The sequence below is a fragment of the Bidens hawaiensis genome, unplaced genomic scaffold (assembly GCF_021521415.1).
Source record: "Bidens hawaiensis isolate Kalapana, Puna unplaced genomic scaffold, B.hawaiensis_p1.1 tig00019817_1, whole genome shotgun sequence".
NCBI classification, from domain to species: Eukaryota; Viridiplantae; Streptophyta; class Magnoliopsida; order Asterales; family Asteraceae; genus Bidens; species Bidens hawaiensis.
Genome location: NW_027493015.1, coordinates 158,090 through 166,302, shown reverse-complemented (window position 1 = coordinate 166,302; position 8,213 = coordinate 158,090). Strand labels below are relative to the sequence as shown.

General features: G+C 33.8%; 1 long non-coding RNA gene across 1 annotated transcript; it reads right to left on the bottom strand.

Annotated features, from left to right (window-relative positions):
• Positions 1–442: 442 nt before the first annotated feature.
• LOC143559397 (uncharacterized) lies at positions 443–3,595 on the bottom strand. The gene is made up of 3 exons (XR_013139933.1): positions 3,259–3,595; positions 1,905–3,013; positions 443–1,399 (listed from the first exon to the last, which is right to left on the bottom strand). It is a non-coding gene; the product is annotated as an uncharacterized LOC143559397 (long non-coding RNA).
• Positions 3,596–8,213: the final 4,618 nt, after the last annotated feature.

Genomic DNA, 8,213 nt, shown 5'->3' with positions numbered 1-8,213 from the left:
TGTTCACATACACACACTTTCATAGTATTTCAAAGGTATCCTTACCTTAAAACGCAAAAAGTATATTTTCATTGTGTTTTATGGATCACAAGCTTAACTTGGATCCCGTTGTTTCATATCCCTTAAAGGTTGCATTTATATCGGGTTTGTAGCCATCATAGTAAACGATACATTATAAAACGACCATTTGACAAAAAGATTCCAAGAATCGAAGGTGATTTACTTAACTGGGATGGTTGAATTATAGTGCTCGTTTGCTAGGCCAACGAACCATGTTTTCGGTTTTGTTATTTATATACCAAGTTTTATATTTTATCTAACACTAACATCTTCTCCTCACTAACTCTAGGATTCACAATCAAAAATCTCAACTTCATTTTATTTTATTTTTATACACCCTCCTATTCATTTCTTTTTACCTCAAACTTATTCCATTCACTACAAAAAAAATGTCATATAGTGACATTCAAAAAGTACCACTAAAAGACAAAAAAGTGCCACAAAAGACCCATAAAAGAATGTGCGACACATAAAAAGTGCCACTAGAAGCGGTGACGCTAAAGCCTTTTAGTGGCACTTTTTCGATCTGCCACACAAAGTTTTTAAGCTTTTAGTGTCACTTTTTTTTCTGCCACAATATGAAAAAAGACTTTAGTGGCACTATTTTTATGCTTTTAAAAACTAATCCGAGCTACATATCCATTCTAGTTTTAGTGGCACTTTTTTTTGCCACAATTAAAAAATAAAATTTTGTGGCACAAATTTTGTGTCGGTAAAGTTGTTTCGATTTAAATATATATACTATTTTTAATGACACATAAGTTTACCACAAAAGTCACACGATTTACAATATAAAATATAAGATAATGGTTCAATAAAATTGTAAATGTATACATCATAATATTATAAGTTCAATAATAATTTCAATCCGAAATATATTACAAATGTTTACATGGTGAGTCTAAACATTCTTTTTGGTGAGAATTTCACTATTATAAACCTTTGCTCGAAAGCTTCTCTTGATATATGTCAAGCCATCATCATGCCCTTCGTAGTTCTTTTGCAAAATCAAGGTTCCCCAAATCTGCATAAAAATTTATATTACAAGATCAAATTACTTAGCATTAATATAAAAGACTAAAAATAAAAATAATAATATTAATAAAACAAGTTAAGTTCATAAAAAAATCTACTTTTAAAACTCACATTACCGGTATGTTGGCCCATTTGACTAAGGTTTGAATGGGAAAGCTAATGTATCTAAAAAACATATAAATAGTTTTAATAATAAGTTAATACCAGTACAGTTGGAAACGTATAGAATGTTAACCACGTATTGATATTTGATACAACACCGTGTGCAAATAGGAGAAACATGTTCCCATGCTTTTTTACCAGTCTGCAATAATAATAATAATAATAATAATAATAATAATAAAGCATCATATAACAAAAAAAATACATTTTTAAGAGAAAATATTGATCTTTTTATATATAACACAAACCGAACTACATCTGAATAATGGGTAAGCGAGCAACAAGCTGCGCCGCTATCCCCTTTTGAATCGCAAAGCCTATTCTACTAAATACAAATCCTTGGTTCCTCGGGCTCTGCGAGTCACTGTGGACCACCTTCTGCACCCGCTCCAAGAAGCGAACCGCCTCGGAAGCTAGGGATCCAAAAGTGTCAAAGGCAAATGGAATGAACACGTGCTGATTCTCCAAACACGATGTCTCATGCTTAGCAACCTTCCTAGACTCCGCTCTCAAAACCGCCTGTCCCGGTACGAAGCCACTGTCTCTCAGCCCCACCAACGGGACACCCCAGTGAGGTCAACACACGCATGCTTACAACTATTAATATTTGCGTAGCTGAAAAGGTGAAATAATTAATCAGAACATACCAGTAAAAATATTGCGCAGCTACTTCAGTGGTAGTACAATTACAGAAAACAACAAACAATGAGTATTTGAAGATTTCACAATTTGGCTCATAAAGAACTTTCATAATCTTCTCTGCATATATAAATCCAAGAAATAATAATATTAATCAACCATTAATGTTGCAATAATTTAAAAGGAGAAATTAAGCCCCTTTTGCATTTGTATATCATTTGAATTGATAAATTAGAGAATTTACACGCATCCTATTGCCTAAATTTAAATCATCAAAAACATTCCGTGTACAAATCTTCAAATTCAGGCAATGCTAGCAATAATACGTGATTCAGTTGAATCCAGACCCTAATTTCCCTAAAATTTATACGTAGTGCTGATTCAACTTCTGTTTTGCCAATACAGTGTCCACTGTTTATGTTAAAAATTGTAAACAAACTGTATTATATGACAGTTTTAGATTTATTAATGAATAAGATTGTAAACTTACCTGACATTAATTACATCATCTACTCTTCTAGTGAGCTTACAGTATCTATCCTTGTCTCTGAAACAAATGAAACAATACATAATGGTTCTTTATTTGGGTGTCGTTAACTACTAAAAGTAAAAATAATATAGAAATATAAAACAAAATAACCTACTTTAGCCATCACCGCTAAAATAAAACACGGCGAACACGCTAAAGTAAGTTGTTTCAGATCTTTCATGACCCCCCTGTGTCGTGTTTTTCATGATCACCAACAGGAGTCATGAATGTTCTGGGCCACGAGGCTTTAAAGCACAAATAGCCACTGCACTTGCTTTCCATTTCCTTTTCATTTTCATCCATTATAAACAACCAAATTTCTATAAATTTCACAAAAGTATAAATTAATAAGATAAAAATATTACATTTGAGCTTGTGAAACTCTATGTGCACTTGATTGTGAAGAAAATAATATAAAACTAATGTGTTCCAAATCCAACTCGTATTACACTATCAACAATTGATTGTGAAGCACAAAAAAATTATAAAAATTTCTGAGCTGCATTTAATAAAAACATGAAAAAAAAAAGAAAATAAAAGTTACCTCATGATATTCTCAACTTTGATGGCCTCACTGATTGAGTCTCTCTGAAAAACATCCTTCTGTTCAGTTTAGTTTGATTTCATATAACATTAGGGCTGTAAATGCTTCGGTTTAAAACCGTGAAACTGTCCAAATCGATCATCGGTTTGGTTTCCCGTTTGTTTTTTTTGCTTTTAGTTTATGGTCGGTTTCAAAATTTATATACCATAGTGAATGGTTTCGTTTGTGGGTTACACCGGAAACTGACCGTATTATACTGGACGGTAACACAATGCTATTCAGAACTTACTTTTTGAGGATGAGGAACAGTGGATAACAAACAAGCTAAGCAAAGAATTGGACTTCCTTTTGTTCTAAAATAGAGAGCTGCAGGTCAATTTAGTGGTGTCAAGTTACAATCCCTATATAAAAACTTAATCTTGATGCTAATATGTAAACAAATCCGATAAATAATTGAAAACTCAATGGTAATTGGATTCTTGGTTACAGTGATAAAACAAATTAATTGAATAAATATGGAGAAGAAAAACTAAGGAGACTCATAAAAACTTACTGCATGCAAAGGCTTAGGGTTAATTGGGTCGAATGGTGAGGAGCAATTGTGGCATGCTAGTGGTGGTGCCGGTTCGAGGGCTAGGCTCCGATTACGGTTGTGGAGTCCCTAATAGCTTTTGGGGCAGGAAACAAGCCAATTTATTTCGTTTAAGAGGGAAATTTAAAAAAGCCAAATTATACCAGGAGGGAAACTTTAGCCTCGAAGTTGATTACATTAGAAAATAAATTTTAACTCAGCAGAAAGAAATTAAAAAGTATAATTACACTAGAAGAGTAATTCAAATAACTATAAAAAGTATTAATAGAAAATCGATTATTATTTTTTAAACGACCAACTAAGTAACGTAGGTCGATTTTGACCAAAAAAATAATTCGTACTTCTGTAATATTAAAGAATACATATCAATTTTTTTAATTAATGATTTGCATTTTTTAAACAAATTAGTATATATAGATGTATTTGTTTTGTTTATATTAATATTCACGTAATTTGTTACTAATATTAATAAACTTATGATATTTGACATATATATAGCATCCAAGATATAATTCCTTTATATTTGAAATGTTCGAGTACTCTCTGAGTACTGCGAGTACACCCAACTCTCAGTCGGTCGCATAGGGTCGGCCAAACGATTTTTGCGACCTTTGCTTGCAATTAGCCTCTAGTCAAACAACATTGGGGTGATGGTTAAGGCTTAGATATATGTGAGGTTTAAGGTTCGAAAGTTGACTTAAGGTTTTCCCACAATGGTGAGCTTTCTCCTTGATAATGTTTGTAGGGTTGTAGTCGAGTCGAGCCGAGCTCAGGCCCAAGCTCGACTTAAACGAGATGGCTAGTTAACTTTATCGAACTGAAAAATTCAACCTCGAGATGGGCGCATGTCAAGCTCGAGCCGAGCTCGAAATTTTTTTATTTTTTACATATATTGATTTATAAATAACAAAAAAAAATACAACTTTTAACATCAATTTATAAACTAGAGAATTTATAAATTATATTTTTATTTTTATTTTTTCTTATAATGTTTTAAAACTCGAGTGGAAAAGTATATGTATTATTTTTATTTTTTCCTATTATTATATTTAGGGTTTAATCTAATTGCGCCAATGAGCCAACTAACTAGCCGAGCCGGCTCGTTTTGATTCGAGCTTTTTTCGAGCCGGCCGTGAGCTACGAACTTTTTGAACAACCCTAACGTTCTTGAACGAGTCATGACTGAAACATCAAAATCAAAATGAATAGTCATAAAAAGACTCATTAGAGTATTAGTAGTCGTTCCAAGGGTAAAGTTAAAATATGAAGGGAGACAAAAATGAGAAGTGTAAGAATGATTTGTGACAACACAAAAAACTCCTTAAAAGTAAATTAAAAAAAATCATAACTCGAAATATAAATAAAAAACGAAAAAATTTAAAAAGCTAAAATATAATATCCCCATCGTTTGTTTTTTTTATAAATCCTCGTAGTTTTTATAAACAAAAGTTACAAAATATAGGAGAAACCTTTGTTTTTAACAAACTCAAAATCGAGGTGGCTATTTGTAAAAATAAGAACTTATTTAAACAAAACATAAAAAAGAGCACCAATTGATTACTTATTAGAGTTTGGATTTTTATAAAAATCACTTGCGCCCATGTAACACGCATGTTCGGCTGTTCCTACCGGACTGGAGACCACCACAGGCCACAGCCACAGCCATCTGCCGTCCACCGTCCGTTGCTCCGCCCTGCCAGCAAGGTAATAGTTTATCTTTGTGTTGTTGTTAAACATTTTATTGCATTTATATTGATTAATGTTCAAGGATTATAAAATTAGGACTTGTAATTGTGGAATTGGGGATTTGTGAAAATTGATCAACTAAGCTTGTAATTGATATTGTATGGTGAAACTTTACTTTAAGTCACCCTATTAAATATTCTTAATTAGGCAAATAATAAAAAAGCAAGATATTATTTATTCTTTTTTCAAAAAAAAAACAGATGATGAACAAACGACTAAACGTCACAGAGCTTCAACCAGTGAGCCGGTTAATTCTGAAGCTCCACAACAACCACAATCAGATACCAATGATGTGGATCTTAACCAAGTAAATCAACAAGAAAATCATGGTGATTTGGAAGCTCCACAACCACACTCAAATGCTAATGAAGTGAATCATTGTGATTCAGCAATGAAAATATTCAAGAATCGCCAGTGCAATAAGATGTCATAAGAGTATCTTGCGAATATCTTGGTGGTTTACATAGAAAAAGAAATTGATGAAACATTTGATTCGGAGTCCATAATTGAGGAATTCAAAAATCATAAAGGTCGTCGAGCTGCTTTGTAAATTCTTCTTCTAAGATACTCACCTTTTCTCTCGGCTCTCGCATTATTATGAATCTTTTAGGTCTTTTCTTTTTAGGCGTAACTAATGTTTACATAATAAAGAAATTACGACCAGCGCATCTTAGCAAATGACTTTGCTTGGCAATGTTTTTCGCCTTCATGTTTGATTTGACTCCCATATGTGTGTTTTATTGATGTCAAGAGTGTTTTTCTGGATTAGTCTCAACTTGCTCACATTTCGTCTATGTTATTGATAAAAGTAGGCCAGCATGGGTAGGAGCACTAGAAGCAGATGCCAAATGGCACACTTTTCTGGGCGGCCGGGGATCAGGGACGAAGCTCTTTGGATACCCGGGGTGGCCCCGGTCACTGCCGTTTTCTCCATTAGTATGGTAAATTTTGCGATTTTCCTCAAAAAGTTTTATAGGTATTAAGCGCAGTCACCCCCGATGTATTTTTCCAAAATGCTACCGGTCACCACTGATTTTTTTTAAATATAATACCCCCATCATTTGTTTTTTTAATAAATCCTTGTAGTTTTTATAAACAAAAGTTACAAAATATAGTAGAAACCTTTGTTTTTAACAAACTCAAAATCGAGGTGGCTATTTGTAAAAATAAGGACTTATTTAAACAAAACATAAAAAAAGAGCGCAAATTGATTACTGATTAGAGTTTGAATTTTTATAAAACTCACTTGCGCCCATGTAACATGCATGTTCGGCTGTTCCTACCGGACTGGAGACCACCACAGGCCACAGCCACAACCATCTGTCGTCCACCGCCCGTTGCTCAGCCCTGCCAGCAAGGTAATAGTTTATCTTTGTGTTGTTAAACATTTTATTGCATTTATATTGATTAATGTTCAAGGATTATAAAATTAGGGCTTTTAATTGTGGAATTAGGGATTTGTGAAAATTGATCAACTAAGCTTGTAATTGATATTGTACGGTGAAACTTTACTTTAAGTCACCCTATTAAATATTCTTAATTAGGCAAATAATGAAAAAGCAAGATACTATTTATTCTTTTTTCAAAAAAAAAAAACGGATGATGAACAAACGACTAAACGTCACAGAGCTTCAACTAGTGAGCCGGTTAATTCTGAAGCTCCACAACAACCACAATCAGATACCAATGATGTGGATCTTAACCAAGTAAATCAACAAGAAAATCATGGTGATTTGGAAGCTCCACAACCACAGTCAAATGCTAATGAAGTGAATCATTGTGATTCAGCAATGAAAATATTCAAGAATCGCCATTGCAATAAGATGTCATATGAGTATCTCGCGAATATTTTGGTGGTTTATATAGAAAAAGAAATTGATGAAACATTTGATTCGGAGTCCATAATTGAGGAATTCAAAAATCATAAAGGTCGTCGAGCTGCTTTGTAAATTCTTCTTCTAAGATACTCACCTTTTCTCTCGGCTCTCGCATTATTATGAATCTTTTAGGTCTTTTCTTTTTAGGCGTAACTAATGTTTACATAATAAAGAAATTACGACCACCGCATCTTAGCAAATGACTTTGCTTGGCAATGTCTTTCGCCTTCATGTTTGATTTGACTCCCATATGTGTGTTTTATTGAAGTCAAGAGTGTTTTTCTGGATTTGTCACAACTTGCTAACATTACGTCTATGTTATGATAAAAGTAGGCCAGCATGGGTAGGAGCACTAGAAGCAGATGCCAAATGGCACACTTTTCTGGGCGGCCGGGGATCAGGGACGAAGCTCTTTGGATACCCGGGGTGGCCCCGGTCACTGCCGTTTTCTCCGTTAGTAGGGTAAATTTTGCGATTTTCCTCAAAAATTTTATAGGTATTAAGCGCGGTCACCACCGATGTGTTTTTCCAAAATGCTACCGGTCACCACTGATTTTTTTTAAATATAATACCCCCATCGTTTGTTTTTTTATAAATCCTCGTAGTTTTAATAAACAAAAGTTACAAATATAGTAGAAACCTTTGTTTTTAAGAAACTCAAAATTGAGGTGGCTATTTGTAAAAATAAGAACTTATTTAAACAAAACATAAAAAAGAGCGCAAATTGATTACTTATTAGAGTTTGGATTTTTATAAAACTCACTTGCGTCCATGTAACATGCATGTTCGGCTGTTCCTACCGGACCGGAGACCACCACAGGCCACAGCCACAGCCATCTGCCGTCTATTTTTAGGTCCATGAGTTCGATCACCGCCATAACAAAGCCCAAGCTTCGCCACTGCCGAGAATAATGGGTCACCTGGAGGCTGAAGTCCTATTAACGATGTTGTGTAGCCTAATTACATGAAGATATTTATGTACTTAAATATTTACCTTTTACAATAATTAGTAAGAAGTACCATTATCAA